Source organism: Pinus tabuliformis, chromosome Q, assembly GCF_031772625.1.
Source record: "Pinus tabuliformis cultivar Carrire ecotype Pingquan chromosome Q, CPIR1, whole genome shotgun sequence".
NCBI classification, from domain to species: domain Eukaryota; kingdom Viridiplantae; phylum Streptophyta; class Pinopsida; order Pinales; family Pinaceae; genus Pinus; species Pinus tabuliformis.
The window spans coordinates 446,980,034-447,004,206 of record NC_142296.1 but is presented as its reverse complement, the minus strand read 5'-3'; positions in this window follow the sequence as shown (position 1 = coordinate 447,004,206).

Here is a 24,173-nt window from a genome sequence, read left to right as displayed (position 1 = left end):
ACCAAAGTCAGCAATTGTCCATTAAGGTTAGCTGGCCAAACCATAACAACTGAGTTAAATGTACTCCCTCTTGGTTCCTATGACGTGCTGATAGGAATGGACTGGTTGGAACGACGGTGGTCTGTAATTAATTGTAAAACAAAAACAGTTTCTTACAGAGATGAGCTGGGTGTGGGAAAAGAAATTCAAGGCATTCAGAAACCAGTGCAGATTCGGCCGATCACAGCCTCTCAGCTGGTTAAGTGTGTCCGGAATAAATGCCAGATTTATGCAGTGCAAGTGGGGTTTGCAGATTCTGGGGATAAGATTGCAACTGTTAAAGATATACCAGTAGTGCAAGAATTTGCAGATGTATTTCCTGAAGAGATTCCAGGGCTGCCACCCAGAAGGGATCTGGACTTCACCATTGAGCTGGTACCCGGAGCAGCCCCAGTATCCCGAGCACCTTATCGGATGAGTGTGCCAGAGTTAACTGAGTTAAAAATGCAGCTGCAAGAGCTGCTGGAAAAGAAGTACATCCGCCCCAGCGTCTATCCTTGGGGAGCTCCTGTACTGTTTGTGCAGAAGAAGGATGGGACTCTGCGAATGTGCATTGACTATAGACAGTTGAATAAGTTAACAGTTAAAAACAAATATCCACTACCCCGCATTGACGAGCTATTTGATCAGGTAAAGGGGGCGACCATCTTCTCTAAGATCGACTTGAGATCAGGATACCACCAGATTAGAATAAAAGATGAAGACATAGCCAAGACCGCTTTTCGTACTCGTTATGGACATTACGAGTTTGTGGTACTGCCTTTTGGGTTAACTAATGCGCCTGCAACGTTTATGTGTTTAATGAATAATGTATTTCATCAATACTTAGACAAATTTGTATTGATCTTTATTGATGATATACTTATCTACTCCCGGAATAGGAAAGAGCATGAGGAACATCTTAGGATAGTGTTACAGACTTTGCGGGAGCATCAGTTATATGGAAAATTCAGCAAATGTGATTTCTATAAAGAACAGATCCAGTATTTGGGTCACATTATTACAAAGGAAGGTATAGCCGTAGACCCTGAAAAGATTAAAACCATAATGGATTGGCCTACACCCAAGGATGTAGCAGACATTCGATCTTTCACGGGGCTGGCTGGATATTATCGATGGTTTGTAGAAGGTTTTTCTAGAGTTGCCTTCCCCATTACCTCCTTGCAAAAGAAGGGAAAAGTGTTTAAGTGGACAGCGGAGTGTCAGCGGAGCTTTGAACAGCTCAAGCATTTACTTACCACAGCACCTGTGCTGTGTGTGGCAGATCCCGAAAAGGAATATGTAGTTTGCACAGATGCCAGTAAGGAGGACGTGGGCGGAGTATTAATGCAGGAAGGCAAAGTGATTGCCTATGAATCCAGGAAGTTGAAGGAGCATGAGCAGAAATATTCTTCCTATGACCTGGAATTAACTGCTGTGATCCATGCTCTGAAAATGTGGCGCCATTATTTAGTAGGGAGAAAGTTTCTGTTAATGACGGATCACCACAGTTTGACTAGTTACTTTAGTCAACCCACTTTAAATGCAAGACAAGCAAGATGGGTGGACTTTTTGGGAAATTTCGATTTCGAAATTAAGCACCTAAAGGGAAAGGAGAACAGAGTAGCTGATGCACTAAGTTGAAAAGTGCATTGCATTTATGAGATTGGTATCAGTCAAGGATGGTCCACTCTTGACCAAGAGATTGGGGTGGCGTCGGCGCAAGATCAGAGTTATTTGCAAAAGAAGCATTTGGTGCAGAATTCAGATGCCCGTTCCATACAACAAGGTTATACTTTGAATGCAGCCGACTTGTTGTGTTTTCAAAAGAAGATTTATGTACCCAATCAGAGCAGTATTAAAGAAAAGATTTTGGATGAGAAGCATAGAAGTCCTTATGCAGGACATCCTGGTTACCAGAAATTAATCACCTCACTAAGGAAGGAGTATTATTGGCCAGGCATGAAGAAGGATGTTGTAGAATACCTGGCGCGCTGTTTGGAGTGTCAGCAAGTGAAAGCTGAACATCAGCATCCTGCAGGACTGCTACAGCCAATACCCATACCAGAATGGAAATGGGAGACCATAACCATGGACTTTATTACCGGTTTGCCGAAATCCAAAAAGAATAATGATTCGATAATGGTAGTAGTGGATAAACTCAGTAAGGCAGCTCACTTTATACCGGTTCAATCCACTTATCGTGCAGCTCAAATCGCAAACATTTTTATGCAAAATATATTTAAACTACATGGGCTGCCGAAAGTAATAATATCTGATCGTGATGTTAAGTTCACCTCAGCTTTTTGGAGGACCTTATTTGAAGGTCTAGGAACTCAGTTGAGTTTCAGCACCGCCTATCATCCGCAAACTGACGGACAGACTGAGCGAGTGAATCAAGTGTTGGAGGACATGTTGAGAACTTATGTGATGCAGCAGCCTACACGATGGGAGGAGTATCTACACCTAGTGGAATTCGCCTATAATAATGGCTATCACTCGTCCTTGAAGATGAGCCCATTTGAGGTACTTTACAGCCAGAAGTGCCGCACACCCTCCAGTTGGGGTGGACCGGAGGACAAATTCTTGTTAGGACCTGAAATGTTGGAAGAGATGGAAGTCATGGTGAAAAAGGTTCGAGCTAATTTAAAGATGGCACAAGATAGGCAGAAGAATTTTGCAGACCAGAAGAGAACCTTTAAAGAGTATCAAGTGGGTGAACATGTATACATCAGAGTTCGACCCAGGAAGAGTACCCTCCAATGGAATGCCTGTGCCAAATTGGCACCACGTTTTTGTGGACCGTTCCAAATTCTGGCACGAGTGGGGCCTGTAGCCTATCAGCTCGCCCTACCCAGCCATATTCGGGTTCATAATGTCTTCCATGTATCAGTTTTAAAGAGATATTGTTATAGACAATTTTGTGCCTTACAGCAACAAACATGAATTGTCAATAATCCAAGGGATCCAAAGTTCCCTAAACATGATGTTCCTACCCCTAGAGGAACAAGGTCAGCAAACCAACAGCTCTCAGATCAGTTCTCCACCTGAAAACACTCAAAAACAAGCAATCCTGAAATCAAAGCAGGTGCTCCACTAGGTTTCTGCGTTGAAACTCAGTTGCTCCATGGTGTACCTGCGTTGCAAAGCAAGTGGAACAAAGGCCACCTGCGCTGAGCGAGATGGGACAAGTGGCACAATGAGTCATTGCTTTGGAATCTTCCAAAAATGACACTTGGATCAGGTATTTCGCCTTGTGATGAGTCAGAGGCTCTGTTTCTCCAAGTGGAAGCAAAGTTCTCCAAGTGGACTCAAGAACTAAAGATCAACTAAAGATTAACTGAAGAGAGAGAGGACACAAGGCAGCTACACATCAGTTGCAAGCTGACTCATCCTTTCTCAATTCATCTATATATTGAGCTCTCTCCTATGAGCTCAGGAGGCTGAAATTTTGTGCAAAGTAATGATATGCTGTTGGTTTCACTATTGAGTTATTGGGTGATTGTTTGAGAGAGGTGAAGAGGAGCAATTCTTTCTGCTGGGAGGTGTTGCTGGGTTGGAGCCTTCAATGGTTGTAATACTCTCAGAACCTTTATTTCTTCATTAATAAAAGCTATTGAGGTTCTTCTATGTGCTCTTGTTTCAATAATATATTGTGATGATTGCATGTTTGGTTTACACTAATCCATGAACCAGTTATGATTGCATGCCTCTTGTAGTTTCCTTCTTTGTTATTTTGCAGGATCTCATTGTAGCTGGGCAAGCAAAAGAACAAGGAGCTAGGAGCAAGCGGCCAAAGAGAAGAGTTTGGATTCGACATTAAGCGCAAGGCAACGGTTAGTGCATTTCTCCATTCTCTTTTGCTTTCATAAAGAAGTAAACCTTAAGTAGTTTGTTTTACAGTTGTTGCTAAGGAACTATCACCCTTAGAGTGGGATAGGGTCATCCGAGTCGGATACTTTTCCCTACAACAAACTGGCGACTCCGCTGGGGATCGTATCCGTTTGATTGTGTTTGTAGTATTTTGCTATTCATTTCCTGAACAAAAGAGTACCAAATCGAAAAGCTTTTGACTATATCGAAAGCGAAGTAGAGGGCAGCTACTCTAGCTCATTTCTGAGCAAGTTCATGATTTGAAGAGCTGATCTACAAGGATCCTTGTAAGCTCTTAGTGATAGCTTTTCACCTTCCTAATCATCCCTTTGAGTGTGCTTGACTGATTGCTTCTGATTTGAGCAAAAACCGTGCATTTTTGAGAAAATTATGACCCGGAAACTGTGAAAACGCAATTCTCGTTTTCCAAAGCAGGTAGTACACAGGCTACCTGCTTTGCAACGCAGGTCCCGAAGGGGCTACCTGCGCTGAGAGCCAGTTTGGCTGAGCAGCACCTGCGTTGGCCCAATTTTGCCTAGTGCAGTTGGGGTTTCCTCCTTTTCTCTTGCCTGTTTTCACTTAGATTTTGCTGCTAGGTGTCAGTGTTGTACCTGTTCTGAAACCAATATTACTTGCCATCATTCTGCCTCTGTTATATACTGAAATTGTACTTGTTCTTTGTATTTCTTACTCATTTACAATTTCCCATAACGAAGAGTAAACTAGTCTTGCTTTTGGCCTCTTAGATCTGAACCTGTGTTAGGCATTTTGCTGGTCTAAAGAGTTAGCTTGTTTGATGTCCATAGCTGATTAGTCATTTTACTTTCGTCATTATGGTTTGATTTCATGTATTTCCAGTGATTAAACAAGTGAATCTTAAGGTGTCTTTTGATTTTGGACAAACTTGTTTGTTTTCGCTCTAAATCGAAATCAAAGTTATATAACCACTTTCTTTTTGTAATCCATCGACATTAAGAAAGGGAAAAGAAAATACATGCATTGTGCATTTTGCATTTGAAAAAGTTTGCATGATGATTTAGGAGAAAATGCATTAGTTTGTGCTGTATGAGCTGTGTGAAAAGAATTTGCCTTTCTTCTCCCTCAGTAGTTAAGATTTTCATCAGTCAAAAAGATTTGAAAAAGCTTGCTTCTCATCTTAGGCTGCATTTAGGAATTTGTCATATACATCTCGTGGTGAACCTTGAAAGGCAAACTTTAAAAAGATCAAGTTAAAATATACTGAATGAACCTAACAACGCATTGTAACATAACGCAAACATCTAGAGGTCTAGGTAGAGACGTGTTCCGGCGTCGTTAAACATAGTGACTGTCGATCTCTACGAAGGTGGGTGATTCCTCCTGAGAGTCGGTGGCACTAATACGGACTTGTGCTCCCACGTACCGTCGCGTATATATTGGGAGACCCCTATAGGCGATTATCCTTTATCCATAGGAAGCCGTGTCGGCCGCCCTACTGATCGCGATGCAGTGAACACAGCATTCACGAAGATCGACCACCCGTACCGTAAAACGTATTCTGTGGTTTCGCGAAAGGTTTGGCACACCCTCTGCCTAGATCTCCAGAGCAGTTTCTTTTGGCCCTTTTCAAACTCTATAACTGAAAAGGTCCAACCGAGCATTTGTCACTTCGGGCTCGTTAATACATCGAAGGAGACTAGAGTCATCTTTAGCTTTTTCTCGACTCTTAAAACATGAAAAAGCAAAGTTATGTTTAAAAGCGTCTAATAAAATTCATTCAAATCGGAAACACAAATTTTCCCCTTTACATTTTAGTTGATCGAGTAATCCGCAATCGTGGAAGAAAGTCAATTGAATATCCGTCGTTCTCGGAGGCTTGCGAGTCAACCATCTTTGTCTCCGGAATCGAAAACAATCCGGGCAAAGCGAACTCGTCGAACCAGTTCAAAATCTCCTTTAAAAGTTAGAACAAGTGTTCCAACAACATCTGAGATTCTGGTTACTCCAAACATTTCCGGAAACCCTGCCTCCATAGAAGAAGTTCAACCGCCACAGAGGGACAGTAATACTGATCCTAGTCTGGGGGAAAATACTTGTATGACTGAACCAGTTCCATCTGTAACCGGTCCAGAGAGTTTTGTTCCTCAAACATCTGTCGCTGTCGTTACAACCCCTTCTTCGGCACCGGAAATCTTTTACGGACCTGACGGTCTTCCTCTTCCACCTGGTCTGATTGCGATAGAGGAAATTATAGAGGAACCGCAAGTATCCACTCCAACTCATTTTGGAGTAGAGGTCACTCTATTTCCTGCTACAACAGAAGTTTGTCCATCACCAGTGGAAATTCCTGTAGAATCACTGGGCAATCAATTGGATAGACTAAAAATGTCTGAACAACCGTCGACATCTAGGACTGTGTCAAATGACACGGCGACGGCAGAATTACCTGCTGCAAATCCAACAATGTTCGCCGGCATACCATCTGTCCCAACTAGCTCTCAGTCGCTAGAAGGAGTCCACCAAGAGGCTATCTCGACAGTATGGTCTGTTCCTATTTGTTCCGGAGTAATGTCTGGTAACTCTCATGGTGAGACTCATCAAATTGACCCTTTTGGGAATCTAATTAGGCCATCCAGTCCTCCAGGACAATCAATTGCCTTGAGTTCTGGATTGCTACCGTATGGGGGGCAGTATGCCCTTTCATTACCCCCTCCGGGAGGGTACCCATACGGGAGTTCTCAACCTTATTCAAGTTATGGTGGAATTGTAACGAGTAGTTGGGTACCTATGCTATCCCAGCCACCAAGAGTTGTATATTCTATGCAACAGTGTGTACCTGTGACAAACATCCCAACTACACCGGCTATTGTGACCGTGTCGCAAGTTCAAACAATGCCTGTTGTATGTCAACCTCAGATTTCTCAGGTTCTCATGCAACAGCCCCTTGACCCTGCGACCCAACCACAATCGCCTACTGGTGGGGCAACAAAAGTACAATCGGGTACAACTACCCCACATCTTGGTCCAATGGTTAGTATAGCACAACAACCCATGGTGTCGCAACCGTGGATAGTGCAATACCAACAGCCACAATTCCAACAAGTGTACCAGGGTTCTGAACAGCAAATCTTTGCGAATACTGGACAACCATATATCCAAAATGGTCAAAATCAACCACTTTATAGTGGTCAAGTCCATCAACCGTATCAGTCATACCAACATCAACTCCATTATGCTGGTATGCAAAGACCAACTGTTCAGGCGATTCCATCGTACCCTGGTTACGCTTCACCTAACTTGAATCAACAGTTACCATTCGTGGCGACTTTAGAGTTGCCTGATTTACATCGGTTAACCAATGATCCAATTGCTTACGCCCCATGGTGGCTAGTGATCCCGCATAAACTTCCATCCGACATTCCTAAATTCAATGGAAATCCAGGTGAAGACCCGTCGAATCATGTGATGACCTTTCATCTATGGTGTTCGTCGAACACTTTAAATGATGATTCGATAAGGCTTCGCCTCTTTCAGAGGACATTGACAGGTCCAGCGGCAAAATGGTATATAGAATTTCCAAGAGCTTCGTTCGACAATTTTAGCTCCCTTGCCACGACGTTCTTAACCCACTTTCAATTACCAATAAGGTATGAAACCGGAACAGAGATATTGACTAACTTCAAACAGACAACCGCAACTCATATATCAGATCATATACATGAGTGGCGACGTCGACGAAGAATGGTTAAAACATACGTTCCTGATCAGCTTTTAGCTGAGTGGTTTATAAAGTCGTTACTTCCGGCCATAACGGAAGATGTGGCAAAGGGGGGAGTCGTAACAGAAGAGCAGGTTATCACTCATGCACAATATTTGGACTTAGTATATACTCAGTCCGGCACGCTCTATGACAAAATACCAGACGCCCCTAGACCAGAGTTTTCAATCCCTCCTCCTCCTAAATCAAATAGTGACTCTCATGCCGGCGATGGCGTGATTGGCACGGCAAACACGAATCCGAAAAGGACCAATCAAAAGAAGGCCCGTAAGGATTCGAATAAAAATGCGCATGAAGAAGTTCTTGCTTCGGAAGTAAATGCCGTATCGACAGATAAAGGCAAAGAAACCAATCAACCAGGAAGCAAGAAAAATCAAAACAAAGGGAAGAAAAAGAAACAAGGAGAGTCATCTCCTCGAAAAACTTCTTCAAGCCCTCCTCGAGATAGGAAACCACCTTATGGGTGTCAGATATGTGATGAGAATCACTGGACGAGAGAATGTCCATACAAAGCTGATCTAAAAAGATTCTTAAAGAGTTCGCAAACTCCAACTGTGTTAACTGATTCGTTTCCCGATCGAGGAAAAAATCTGGTTCGTAGTGGAAATGCTTCACCGTCGCAAGTGCTCATGTTATCGATATCGAAGCAACAGAATGATGCTTTGATTTCGACAAGGAACAAAGATTACGGGAATCCACAGGTGTCGAACGATAAAGGCAAAGATCAACCTAGCAGTTCGACAACAACTTCGGCAGAAGTTGTACCCCCCATCACACATGAATTAACAATAAAACCGCCAAAGGGAGTAGTACACAAGTCGACATTTAATCCTCGTGCCAGAGCGGCACAACATTATAATATAGTGGAAGATTTGGCGCAATCGCCGTCTGCTATGTCGACTCTTGAAGTACTACAAAATTGCCCATCCCAAAGGCAGGCATTGTTATCAGCAATTTGTGGGGTGGATCCTAAAGATTCCAATCTTGTATCCTTTGATCACAAAGGATATGATCCTCAGTTACCAGCTCAACTAGCTTTCCTCGTCCAAGTGAAAGCCCTCAACAAAACTGTTCATCGAACAATTATTGATGAGGGGGCATCGACATGTATTATGTCGATGAGTTGCTGGAAAACTTTAGGATCTCCAACCTTGTCGCGATCATCGACAACATTAAAAGCATTCGACGGAAGGACATATACCCCTTACGGTATCCTTAGTAACTTGAAAGTTGAACTAGGGGGCAAAACAGTAGAAATAGATGTTGAAGTCATCGATGGAAATCTTGACTATAACATCCTACTGGGAAGACCATGGATTTATGCCATGGAAGCTGTTGTGTCGACCTATTTTAGGAAAATCGCATTCCCCTTTCAAGGAGAGATTACGATCATTGACCAACAAAATTTCCTCCCTAATGGTTCACAAGTTACAGGAAGCGTTCCTCTGATCCATGGAAGCGACCATTCGTTTCAAAATATCGGAGTAGGCCTACTAAAGGATCCTACATTAATGGGAACTTTCACCCTTCCGCCAACGTTCATTGTGGGAGAAGTGGCGACAGTAGGAACCTGCAATATGATATCTTCCGCACAAAAGATGTCAGAAAACGATATCAGCATGGATCATGCAAAGGTTTTGTCCCCAAGCCCAATGGAAGTATTGTAGCAATCAATTTTCTTGGCCTGGGGGGCAACCCCAAATCAACGCTCATCAAGCGTTTGGATAGATAGGTCTAGAGAATATGGCACCCCTTTAAGTCCTTGGTCGCGAGTGCATGGAACCGACAAAGGAATAGTCCAATCAATGGTAATTGACGGGGCACCATGGAATGATTCCCACCATCGCTCCCTTCTCCCGGGTTGTGGGGAAGATACTCAAAATAACCTTTATCATCCTTCAGTTTTTGATTTTCTATCGAGTACTGTAAATACAGTGGGCAATGAGGATAGTTCTTTTACTATGTCAACCTCATTAAAAAATGAAATGATCCCCTTTCCAGATCTCAATGGTAAACCTTCATTCCAACCAACAAAGTTGAATGCAATGAAGCTTGGGGGGCATGCACCTCGATTTGCGTTATTATGCTGGGGGCATGCAAACATATCATTGAGCAGTTTTAACAATGTTCATGCTCGTTAAAAAATAAACGCAAAATTCGAGCAGTTTTTGTATAGAGTTCATGCTCGTTAAAAAATAAACATAAATTGTGAGCAATCTTTCCCTACAGTTCAAGCTCATCCAGAAAAAATGAACCGGTAAATAACCTGGAGAAATGTAACCTTTGAAAGCCGTTTCAAAAACCTTTGGTCGTGTTCTTGCAGTCTCACCTCCATCCGTTCATTTGGCCAATCGTTCATCTCCATATGTGTGTTTACCCATTTTGAGGAACAACTGCGAAGAGTGATTTCACTTAGCCATCCTTGTGACACTGCAGTGATTGGAAAATTCCAACCTGTACCTGGAATCTGCTGCTATCCCTGTTTATCACTCGTTCCTCAAAAGACAAGTCTTCTTTGAGCTCTTTTCACTGACTCGTAAAATATGAAAAGTTTGCTGAGTTTTGGCCTTCCAGCTCGTTAAAAGGACCGGAAGAGCTATCCCTCCTCTAGATTTTAATCTTTTTGGACCTGAGGGATTATTGCACAAAAAGATCGAGCGCTTGTTTTGTTCGGCTCGTTAAAGAAATCGAAAATTCATCCCTTCTGTATGGTTTTATACTTTTTCAGACTTAAGGAATTAGAAGACGAAAAAGGAATTTTGGAGTTAACTTTTCGTACCTTTTCAGACTCTCTAAAAATGAAAAGGACCGAGTTTTCCTTGTCGTTAGACTCATTAAAATGATTAAATAGCGACAAACTTGTCTTTAGACGAGAACGAGTTTCCCTATCGCTAGGCTCGTTAAAACATAGCGATGGGCTTGCCCGAAGGGCAGGTTATAGAACAAGCATATGTTATCCTCCTCAAGCTTGACAAAAATAAAGAGGTATTGGTCAGCAATGACTGGGGAAAAATTGGGAGAACCTCACAGCATTAATGGTAGCAAGTCGCTCTTGAACATGACACTTTGTCCTCCGTATCACATCGGGTTGGGTTGTTTCATTCACCGGTCTCATAACCATGGTCCTCGCCACACCATCCGCAATTGGGGTAATGCTACCAATCCATCACATCAGTGTCGTTATATGTTCAAGAGATGTGGTTCTGCAAAGAGTCAACCGTGTTCCACCCACTGCCATACATTATCCTTCATCCACTTCATGACCGCCACCCTGAATCATACATCACAGTTTGTTTTCACCTCATCACAATCATTAACTCCGTTCCGTGTCACTGATGTGGGATTCATTAAGGCCCTCCTTTGACGGATCGCTCCTTGTCGACATCAGCTCATTATCCAAGGAGTTGATCTAGGAACACCCCCTTCAGTACTTTGAAGCTTGCATGCCTCAATGGCAAGTTTCTCACTTCCGGCGACAGGTATACATCAATGACCTTCGACCAGAAGATTTTGCATGGTGGTCGACGCCAAGTCCTTTATTCCCACCATGTGGATTGTACTGCCGTACCTTGAGGGTCATCATCCTTATCGATGATTCCTCTCGCGCTTGTTAACGGTTTACATCATTGACCGGTAATCAAGCGATGTCTTTCCATGTTCGACTTCAAGAAATTCTCACATGGATCGACTTGTACATCGAGTGAAGATCGGAAGAGATTGAAGACCCCGGATCTAGTTTCATCCATCCGGGCTGCGATATATATTCAGGACATAAAGACATTTGATATGTACATCATTACAGCAGATGATCATCCTCCTCAAAGGATGATAATTTCAGCAGAGAATTATCAGTCTACAATCAGACGATCGTCTGTTCTATGTACCAAAATGTATTTATAAAGCTGAGCATGGGAATGCCCGCCTCAGCTAGATCATGAAAATGTATGAAAAATAATGTATTGTATTGTATCTTATTACAGGACACTTCTCAGCAGATTGAATGAACTTCGGATCCTCTCAATAAAGCATTTCACCCGATAAACGACCTCATACTTTAGGGGGTATCTGTTATAGACAATTTTGTGCCTTACAGCAACAAACATGAATTGTCAATAATCCAAGGGATCCAAAGTTCCCTAAACATGATGTTCCTACCCCTAGAGGAACAAGGTCAGCAAACCAATAGCTCTCAGATCAGTTCTCCACCTGAAAACACTCAAAAACAAGCAATCCTGAAATCAAAGCAGGTGCTCCACTAGGTTTCTGCGCTGAAACTCAGTTGCTCCATGGTGTACCTGCGTTGCAAAGCAAGTGGAACAAAGGCCACCTAAGCTGAGCGATATGGGACAAGTGGCACAATGAGTCATTGCTTTGGAATCTTCCAAAAATGACACTTGGATCAGGTATTTCGCCTTGTGATGAGTCAGAGGCTCTGTTTCTCCAAGTGGAAGCAAAGTTCTCCAAGTGGACTCAAGAACTGAAGATCAACTAAAGATTAACTGAAGAGAGAGAGGACACAAGGCAGCTACACATCAGTTGCAAGCTGACTCATCCTTTCTCAATTCATCTATATATTGAGCTCTCTCCTATGAGCTCAGGAGGCTGAAATTTTGTGCAAAGTAATGATATGCTGTTGGTTTCACTATTGAGTTATTGGGTGATTGTTTGAGAGAGGTGAAGAGGAGCAATTCTTTCTGCTGGGAGGTGTTGCTGGGTTGGAGCCTTCAATGGTTGTAATACTCTCAGAACCTTTATTTCTTCATTAATAAAAGCTATTGAGGTTCTTCTATGTGCTCTTGTTTCAATAATATATTGTGATGATTGCATGTTTGGTTTACACTAATCCATGAACCAGTTATGATTGCATGCCTCTTGTAGTTTCCTTCTTTGTTATTTTGTAGGATCTCATTGTAGCTGGGCAAGCAAAAGAACAAGGAGCTAGGAGCAAGCGGCCAAAGAGAAGAGTTTGGATTCGACATTAAGCGCAAGGCAACGGTTAGTGCATTTCTCCATTCTCTTTTGCTTTCATAAAGAAGTAAACCTTAAGTAGTTTGTTTTACAGTTGTTGCTAAGGAACTATCACCCTTAGAGTGGGATAGGGTCATCCGAGTCAAATACTTTTCCCTACAACAGATATGTGTATGACCCTAGACATGTAATAAGTTGGCAGGACATTCAGGTGAGGAAAGACTGTCATAAAGCTGTAAACTGAAATAAATACTAGTAAACAACTGATTTAATTGTTATGTGTTTCAGGTGGAACCGGAAGGAGAGTTCCTGGTCGAACCAATGAACATATTAGATCAGAGAAGAGTCGAGCTGCGGAAAAAGGTCATCAGCCAGGTTAAGGTGCAGTGGCAGCACTTTGGGCCTGAAGAGGCCACCTGGGAAGATGAACAAATGATGCGGGATGCTTATCCCAGACTGTTTTTGGGTAAACAGCAACATCGGGACGATGTAGACTTTCAGGAGGGGGAGATGTAATATCCCCTGTGAAAAGTAATGTTGGTAAATGATAAAAGTAATTATGGAACAAGAGACTTTATTTGAAATTATATATATATTCTGGTTATTAAATTTGTGTTAATGAAAAATAATTGTGTTGACATTATTGGAACTGAGTTATGATTAATCTTGGTTAAGTAACTGATGAGTCAGTTATGCTGGAACCCTAACTACCTTGAGGTAGTTGAGACCCCAGAGGAAAAAGGGGAATTGCCAAGTCTGGTTAGGATCAGATGGCAAGGAGGAAAAAAAGAAAAACATTTTTTTCTTTTGGATTCTATGTCTGGTTAGGATCAGATGGCATAAGAGGAGAAGAATTTCCTGTGCACGCTAAGTCTGGTTAGGATCAGATAGCGTTTACTGGCGAGTCCAGTGTTATTGCGGTCGAGTAGGACCTGCAAGTGCTTGGGGGTGGAAGATCAAAGAGAAGTCTTCCTACGGTCGGGAGGTTTGGCAAGCAATTACAAGTAGGTTGCGGAAGAGCAGGTATGGCTCACAATGCATACATCTACTAGAAATACTTCTGTTATTATTCTGTGTTGAAGGAAAACCACTGATAATAACTGCTATTTTCTTGAAAATATATGATAAGAAGAGTAATATCTATGACTCGGACAGAGACGGTTATTAGCTGTTCTTTCTTGAGTATAGAAGGTAAAGAATGTTAATTTCTTTAACTCGGACAGAGACTAATATTAGCTGTTCTTTTCTTGAGGATAAATGATAAAGAAGGATAAATTCTATAACTCGGACAGAGACTAGTATTAGCTGTCCCTTTCCTGAGAATAAAAAAAAAAAGAGAGTAACTCTATAACTTAAACAGAGACCGATACTAGCTACTCTTTTATAACTGAGAATAAGGAAAAACATTACCATTGTATTATAATAGCCTTTGGTATTATAACAGAGAATGCAGGGATAGGTCTGCGATAAGGAAACGCATTTCATACCAAATGATTTGCAACTATTAGCAATAAGAACCTAAACCAAACGTACAGGCCTCATCATTAAACGAAAGTATACAGCACTGTAAAGATCGCTGGAAAACCCTAAGACGCGTTCAAGAACCGAACCAAGAAACATTTATATAGCAACATTTACAGATATAATGGACAAATATGTTCCGCATTGAAAAGGAACTGTAATCTATCTGTATATTAAAGCATATACATTTACATACATAGCAATGTCGAACTGGAGTTCTCCTCCGCACTGTAATACATTATACGCACAAATAAATAAAGGTGTTAAATATAGAAACCCTAGCGCAAGGCCGTGAGGGGAACCTCAGCGGGGGTATTTAAATCGGAATGCATTGCAACGACTTCATATTACTTTAATCATACTATGTAAACGCTGAAATAAAACATGCACCATTCCTGTATAACATAAGCATGGACGCCGAGGACAGAGCAGGGTAACCAGGGTTACAAGCTCTCTCAGGCGGATTATAGCCGGTGAAACCCTGACCTGGTAACCATTGCAGCGGGAGCTTACGCTCAGCCAGTGGAGGTAACCAGGCCGGAGTCGAATGGCCGTAGGTTCATTCATCTAAACTGTGGTAAAAACTCAAACATTCAATAAAAGACCTGGAAATAAATATATTGATCATTGTAAAGCAAATTGCACGGTCTATTGAAACCAAATGACCAGACGGTCGTAAAGTCACTTTGCCTATAAACAACAACGATTAATCAACCATTCGAGCCGAAGCCGAGCTCAAGAAATAATAACAGACTGTGTTTCAAAAAGAATAAAATGCCAGTACTTGGTCTGAGACAGAACTGTAAATCATTCATGAGCCACAGTAATACAACCCTCAGAATTCCTAGCGAAGGGTTTTAATACTCAAAAAGCTAACACTACATGCCTTCAGGAGACCCTGAGCTTGTGCAGGGAACAGATTCGGGACTCATTTTCAGAACCCCTGTCAAGCGGACGAACACAACTTAGACCCTGACCACATAGAACCTGTATGTATAGCTGCGGAAAGTGGGGTTGAAGTTTACCTGTCGGTGAGAAAGATGACTGGAAGAGGAACCCTTGTTCTTTAGGGTGGAAGGTTTCATACCTGCACAAAAACTGCAACGATGTTAGCATCATATAAACCTGGTATCAAACTGTAAATGAATCCAGAGCAGAGAAATAAAAACAATAACCATATCCGAGTTGCACCTGGGTTCTGTGACACGGATACCTTACCTTCAAGCAGCCATGAGGATGAATAGTGGCCAGTTCTGCATGCCTGGGACAAAAGACCGATGCAGCGGAGCACCATGAGGATACAGAGCTGGAGCGAAGCTGAGGAAATGGAATAAACATTATGGCAACCCGGAAGTGTAAACCAAGATATAAACCCTCCAGATGATTACCGGTTCGTGGCATGATGTAAACCCTTGATCTGCAGGAAGAAATGACAACCGTTCGATTGCCGGTTTACCATGGATGTTTGTTATAGACAATTTTGTGCCTTACAGCAACAAGCATGAATTGTCAATAATCCAAGGGATCCAAAGTTCCCTTAACATGATGTTCCTACCCCTAGAGGAACAAGGTCAGCAAACCAACAGCTCTCAGATCAGTTCTCCACCTGAAAACACTCAAAAACAAGCAATCCTGAAATCAAAGCAGGTGCTCCACTAGGTTTCTGCGCTGAAACTCAGTTGCTCCATGGTGTACCTGCGTTGCAAAGCAAGTGGGACAAAGGCCACCTGCGCTGAGCGGGATGGGACAAGTGGCACAATGAGTCATTGCTTTGGAATCTTCCAAAAATGACACTTGGATCAGGGATTTCGCCTTGTGATGAGTCAGAGGCTCTGTTTCTCCAAGTGGAAGCAAGGTTCTCCAAGTGGACTCAAGAACTGAAGATCAACTAAAGATTAACTAAAGAGAGAGAGGACACAAGGCAGCTACACATCAGTTGCAAGCTGACTCATCCTTTCTCAATTCATCTATATATTGAGCTCTCTCCTATGAGCTCAAGAGGCTGGAATTTTGTGCAAAGTAATGATATGCTGTTGGTTTCATTATTGAGCTATTGGGTGATTGTTTGAGAGAGGTGAAGAGGAGCAATTCTTTCTGCTGGGAGGTGTTGCTGGGTTGGAGCCTTCAATGGTTGTAATACTCTCAGAACCTTTACTTCTTCATTAATAAAAGCTATTGAGGTTCTTCTATGTGCTCTTCTTTCAATAATATATTGTGATGATTGCATGTTTGGTTTACCCTAATCCATGAACTAGTTATGATTGCATGCCTCTTGTAGTTTCCTTCTTTGTTATTTTGCAGGATCTCATTGTAGTTGGGCAAGCAAAAGAACAAGGAGCTAGGAGCAAGCGGCCAAAGAGAAGAGTTTGGATTCGACATTAAGCGCAAGGCAACGGTTAGTGCATTTCTCCATTCTCTTTTGTTTTCATAAAGAAGTAAACCTTAAGTAGTTTGTTTTACAGTTGTTGCTAAGGAACTATCACCCTTAGAGTGGGATAGGGTCATCCGAGTCGGATACTTTTCCCTACAACAAGGTTCTCTGGCGCGAAAAGCAACAAGGCCGAGGAGTCAGGGCCATGTACAGGGCGCACATGGCAAGTTTGCCATCTGCCTCTCATCTTTCCAAATGGACGATGGAGGATGCTTACACCTGGTCCGAGAATACGATGGCCGGACAGATGATCAATCCCGATCTCTCGGGATATGTAATAAACATTCCATTATCAACATTTGCATACAACCATACATTTGCAGGGTCAACGAATAATCTATTTCCATAGCCTGTGGGTTATGTCCTTTTCATTTACATATGATTAAGGTATAATGTAAACTGAATCATTGAAGTCGTGATCACAAGGAAGGTAAGTAGGTATATGTGAATGCAACTATAAAAACATATATCAAGCCATGAATATAAAAAATTAGCAATGCTTATGTATTTGTAAGGTTTGAATGCATCAAACAATGTGTAAGTCAAAGTAATAATGCTTAGGTAGGATAGTTAACATTGCTGTGTTATAAAAGATAAAAAAAAAAATTTTGTGGAAGCGTGACATATGTATAATTATTAGCTTAGTATAATTATTACATTAGTATAGGATATGGGTAATTAATGGGGAAGTGATGTACATAAGATTTTTTCTTAAACTGAAAATGTTAATTTTTTGTTATTCCAAGTGAACGAAAAAATTGTGAGGGATCAAATCTCTTTTCACTTTGAGGTTTGCATTTGAACAAATTTGATCCCTCTTCCCAAGATGGATCTATGTTGGTTTAATTATTAATTATAATTAGAATATAATTATAATTATTAATTTTATGTTTTTAATTATATTTTTACCCAAGTCAAAATGTTAAAGATTATAACAGCTCTACCATACTGGGATCAAATGTTTCTACAGGAGTTAAGTTTACTTATGAACCTCAAATATAAAGAATTTTTTAGTAAAAAGTGAAATGGGTGAAGGGAAATCTTGGATAAAATACAATATTACAATACTTATTACTACTCCCACCCAATAAAAAGTGATAAGGTGTTTCTACAGGAGTTAAGTTTACTTATGAACCTCAAATATAAAGAATTTTTTAGTAAAAAGTGAAATGGGTGAAGGGAAATCTTGGATAAAATACAATATTACAATACTTATTACTACTCCCACCCAATAAAAAGTGATAAGGTTAGGGGGAAATAATAATTAAAATGTAATATTATTACATTTTACCTAATATTTAATTTTATAGTCAGTTTGTTTACTTTCAAACTTCAAATATAAAGAAATATTGCAATAAGAAGTGGACCATTTAAGGCTAAATATTGGGTAAAATGTAATATTATAATATTATATTTTACTCAAGAGAAGCTAGTACATGGACGAAGGTAGGCAAACATATTGGATAAAATGTATTATTGATATTTTTCCTAATATTTCCCCACCTCTTAACATATCTAGGCAAATGGCCAACTTGAACATATCTCTAAAAAAAGTTTTACCTTTAAATACCACAGGAATTAAACGTAGTCATTTTCTACAACTAATTATGTATCTAAATATAAAATCAAACCAAGCTAGTTTAATTTCCCTCTAAAATAGGTTTTTTCCCACATGAATACCATGGGTCAATACCACAGATTCTTAAAACCATGGGTCTATCATATGAGTCAGTTTAACTTTTTTTTATTATCTATATTTTATAGGATTATTTTATTTTATTTTCAATGAGTTAAAAGGTTTTATAGGCATTAGATCTCGGCCGAATGAAGGAATTAAATATACCCCTCATACTAAAGCAATTTCTTCTTTTAAACTTTATCTCACTATATAAAGTATCATGTAAAATAAAGGTGAAAGCTGAAGTATTTTATTTATGGCAAACAATGATTTTAACCTTTTTTTAAGGTTTTTTTTAAACTAGCATTACACACATCTCTCTCGCAGATACATATATTAGCCTACAAATATATTTAATGTAGTATCTCCCTCATGTCCTGGGTTGTAGAGTGCCTCTCAGTGCAAAAATACAACATGCTTTATAAAAGAATTTAACAAACATTTAACAAATAATATTTTAAATGTTTATTATCAATTTGATTTATAATTTTATTTTCAATGGTCCAAAAATATTATTATTTGTTAGCAAGATTGATGAAATTCTTAAAATTCCCACCCATCCAACAAAATCTGTGCTACGAGGTTAATAGTACTCTCAATACTTTGGATAGATAAGAACTAGCACCCATTAATCAAAGGAAAGTTAGCCTTATCTTTTTGTGGGAGAGGTTTTTATATTTTTTAAGAAAAAATGAATGGAGATCTAATCTTCATAGGTGATCAGTATTTCATGGGTTTATACTTAATTATTGGACATTTATTTTAAGTAAGAGAAAGACATTTCAATAACTTTTTTGGTGTGGGTTAAATTGCCACACTTCTTACTTGATTTTAAGTAAGATAATGGTATTCCAATAGTTTTTTTGGTATGGGTTAAATTGCAACACCTCCCTCTCCTATAGTTGGAATGAGGAAACCATTAGAAACATTACTAATGCGCTTTGTAGCTAACACCTGGTATTATTGTTCTATTTCTCTCATGCATCCTGTTGTACTCTCATTTTTCATTTTCCTAAGTTTTACATCTCAGAGCAATGAGGTGCAAAACATAAGAAATAATGGACCTATTTTTTAGAGAAATGGATGAGCTCAAGGGCCATGTCGAGCCTACTCAATTAAAAACTTCTTGGTAAGAACTTTCTAATGATACAGAAAAGTCTTAAATTGACTATTGGGATCAAAAGATGAAGATAGTCAAAATGGAGATGGTAACAGTCAGAAACCTAGAACCCCAGAATCTTTTGACCCTTTATAAAATTAATTGTGAGAGGATCTAGGGATCAAAGATAACAAAATTGTCCATTGTTAGAGTCGGGGGCGTCAATTGACATAACCTCGTAATGTAAATTAGAGGCCCAGACCCCACGACGCAGATCGTTTTGACGCTTCGCTAAGTTAATTCTCCAAGAATCCAGGATTACACCATTTACAATGACGACTGGGGATATTCTCTTTCATTACACATGTGGAAACTTGCTATTGAGAAAAGATGACATCAACAACCACTCCCTGGGAGTTGGACACGTGGTAGGAAGTTCAGAGATTTCAGGTGCCTGAAGGACCCAAATATAAATGACATTTGGACTAATCACATGTCGACACATGGTTCAGTTAAAGTCAATATGGTGTCATCCCTATGGTATACCCCAAAGGGTCAAGAGCCTTGTTTCTAATTTCATTCTAAAGTAAGTTGATCTTCTGAGCTCTAGAGGGCTAGGGCGCTTGAGCTACTAGGTTACATCTTAGCAATGACAAGCATTACTTTCAACAAGCATAAATCGCGAAGTCGCAATGCCCTTCCACATATCTCATATTTAAATGATTAACAAGTGGATACCTATGGAGAGGACCACCACCCATCATGAAACAATATCACTCGAATAAAAAGCCTCACCATCCACGGAACAAATCACTTGAGTAAGAAGCGCCACCATGTCATCTTCCCATTTCAAAAGATTTGACCATGTCATCTTATTATGATGTTCATCACTGCCATCTTGCCTCACCAAGTCATCTTCCCATTTCAAACAATTTGACCATATCGTCTTATTATGATGGTCATCACTGCCATCTTCTGTTTGACTAGGCTCATTTTTATCCATGTGCTAATGTTGGTGCTGCTATTGTGAGAGGACACACCCCATTTCCATCCCCTTTGCAGAACAAGTCATATTCCCATCCATTACACTTTCTTGCTGATGTTGCTATTGTTGTAAAGTGTCATAAAAGTTTTCCATCCCCTCTACAAAACAAGTCATATTCCTACCTATTACACATTCTTCCATCGAGTCTAATAGAACTCTGTTTTCTTATTAATCCTACTGGTATGATTTGCACCCTCACCTCTTCCCTTGTACTATTTGCCCAGAAGGTCTCATCTCTCTACTCTCTTACCTCCTCTCTCCTAAACTCCTTCTACCAAAATGCTAACATAAATCATATAAGCAGTATTTATAAACAATGGCTAACATCTATTGCATTATTTCTATTCAAAAAGCCAACTTGCTCTTGACTGTTCTCTACTTTAATAAACCTATAGCACATTGCATTCAAGTTTCCCTGAAAATAAATTTGATGAGTCAGTCATCACATCCATGGATCAAGACCTTTCTGCTATACAATAAAAATTACAAGGAAAAGCTCATTACAAACCCTTCCAACCTTCCCCATAATTAACAAGAGATAAATAAAGATAAGTTACTATGCCAAGGCCATAGTAAACAACATATCATTCCAAGCTTCCTCTAATTCAAGACATAGGCATAAGCAATGGAATTTACCAAAGTAAACAACATAACACTCTTCCTATAATTCAAAATCTATGTATAAACATTGAAATTTGCCACAGTAAAGATTTGCATCAATATTTTTCAAATTTAATCCATATTTTTCATTTGAGAGGCTCTTTGGATGTGTGAATAATTCTCAATACCAAAACATGAAACCCATAACTAAATTACCCACCATACCTATATCAGTATAGCACCCAAACCACCAAACAAAATTAAACCAAATGCACAGTTAAAAAAATAAAAATAAAAAAATTTAGAGATGAATTTTTATCACACAATCACCAATATCTCTACAAAGTTCTATCAAGATTGCAGCTTATGCGAAAAAGTGATATAAACCTAAAAACAAATGTAAATTAAATTAAACTCATTTATAAAATAAATAAATGAAAAATACATTCAGTGACGTAAACCTAACTTTAAGGATAATGAGGTTTTATGGAGAAATTACGGGAGGAATTCTTGGACCCTCAAAAGTGGCACCCAAAATTTGGCCAAATTTCCATGATTTTCAAAGAGCCCGCGAGATTTTATTATATAAATATGAATTCTAAAATAAGTTTAACTTCTGTAAAATAAGTTTAATTTTAATGATAATAAGATTTTATTATATAAAAATGATAATATTCTTTTTTTTGACCACCATGATACATAGAATTATTTATTTTCACTATTACAAAAATAGTATATTATTAAGATTGTGTTTCCTTTTTTTATTTTAACTAGAAAGGAAAAAAATTAAAAAAAATCCTTACTTCATATTTAATGGGTAATTGTTATTTCAACTTTCCAATGATAATGTATTTTTTTTTACATAAAATAGTTTTAATGAGATTTTATTATATAAAAATGAAAATATTTCTTCTTTTGACCACCATGATTGTGATGACCCCGTAAATGTAATTATCTAAAAAGTTTACTGCAGTAAAAACTGAATGATATTGAGAACTATTTTCTTTTGAAGAATAATCTGTTGATTTGAATTATGCATTAAAGTAATGTTTAAAGAATTACTCAAGAGCATTGAATTTCCCAAAAGGGGAAACAGTTACTGAAACTGAAAATAACCACCTTCCTTAACTGGAAAGGTCTCCAGGAAAAAGGAAAGGGGGTGGATAGTTTCTTTTTGTGCTGTAGAGACAGACAAAAGAAAAAAAAAAGAAAAGGGTAATTGTTTTGAGGACTAAGTCTGGTAAGGACCAGATAGTCCAGCACACAGTGCTGGCTTACTGAGGATAGTGATCCGGTAAGCAGAAGCTTGGGGGGAGACTCAGGTCTTGAGAGACTGAGCTCACGGTTGGGTGGAAAACAAGCGGTACACAGCTATTCTGGCGGAAGAAGTGTTCCAGACTCAGCTTACCAGAGGGAATCAGGTAAGTGCCAGAACCTTCATATGCCTGGATATTTATAGTTAGATGTGATTATCTGAGCAATTGATTATAAAGATTAAGAAGTGACTTACATAGTAAATAACCTAGCTGTAGAAGTAAGAGCTAGTATGTCTGAGAATCACTACCTGAGGTTAAACTGTCAGTATTAAAGATACTGAGACTGTGTAGCTCAGAGGTATCAGATTAGAAAGTGGTCTACCTAAGTAAACCAGAAGACAGAATGCAACTGTACCAGTATATGGCCAAGGCAGTTAGACCATAATATTCTGTGCAGGAAAGAAATGTAATCAGGGTAGCCTAAATTTCCAGAGTTGAGAATGGCTAAATCCTTTAAGGTGACAGGCGGACTATTATTAAATAAGTCTGTTAACCCATTGAATGATTACACGTTGAGAGAGAGACTGATCACAGAAAGAATTGAAACCCTCGTATCATTAGTAAAAACTGAGTCACGTTGACAAGCAAGACCATCACGGTCGCTAACAGTAATACAAAGATTATAATATTTGTAGATGCTACGCTAGAGTAAGGCAAACAAGAAAATAGAGTTATGGTAGAGCATAGAGCTAACCGGTATAGCCGTGGCATGCAGGACTCATTCAAGTCCAAGTAATGAAAGGAAAGAAGTTAGCAATAGATTAAGAACCCCTGCCGCGGGTATTCAAGAAGTATTATATCACTGTGTGTGGTATTCAAGAAATTTTAACCACGATGTGAGGAAAACAAAGATATGAGACCACTGTGTAAACCATGCCGAGACGGCATAACCCATGCATTAAAATTACATAAAAATGCTTTAAGAACAGTAACCACTCGCATGCATTATGAGATTAGGGAAATATGTATCCCGCAAGGCCACAAGAGTGACGGCTGCTCATAACAAGCTAGAATATCAAAACATCTGATGTCTAAATTAAATAGCTACCTAGATTATACATTGCAGAGCTCAGGGTTCGAATGGGTGAATCTTGAACCGTCGACCGATTCTCTATGGAGACAGAGAATGCTCAACGAGGAAACCCCATTCTATTCATTCAAACCCTTTACCTCGGCCGGCCAAACATCTACAGGATCCAGATGCTAGCCCGGTGGGGTATTTCACACATAAACAAAACAAAATATCGGCAAACAGAGATAGCTGTAAACGTGTCTGTATATATATATTTTCTCGGCTATGAGATTTAACCAGTGAGATATTAAAAAGGAAAACTTTATGCATATAGAACACGGCGAAACGGCACAGACATCCGTGACAGAGAATCAAGCCATTAATTGAGAAAATACATATATGCATTAAATCAAAAACTGAACCATAGGAATATACAAATAAGCCAGCCGCTGGTTCGAGCCAGGGTTGTAGATAATTTAAAGGAGATGAGTCCATAGTCAAGTCTTATACAACAAATACAAATATGGAGAGCGGTATAGTAAATCCCCGCCTCGATAGTAACCATACGTCTATAAACAAAAAGAAACAAGTTCCAAATCTCGGAAGAGTTAACAGCGTAGGTTCATCAAGACCTGCGACCAACCAAGACAATGGGGTTGGGGTCTCTTCGCCAGTACCGAGGGCAAAACCCTGGTAAAATCTGAAAGCTATGACAGAAGGGAAACCACCATAACAAACTTCGCAGCCGGATAAATACCTGTGGTTGAGCTCGGCGGGCTTCAACTGGGTTGTCACCTCTCCACGTTGTTGAAACCTACAACTTGTCATAGCCATGACGAGAAATTAAACATTTAT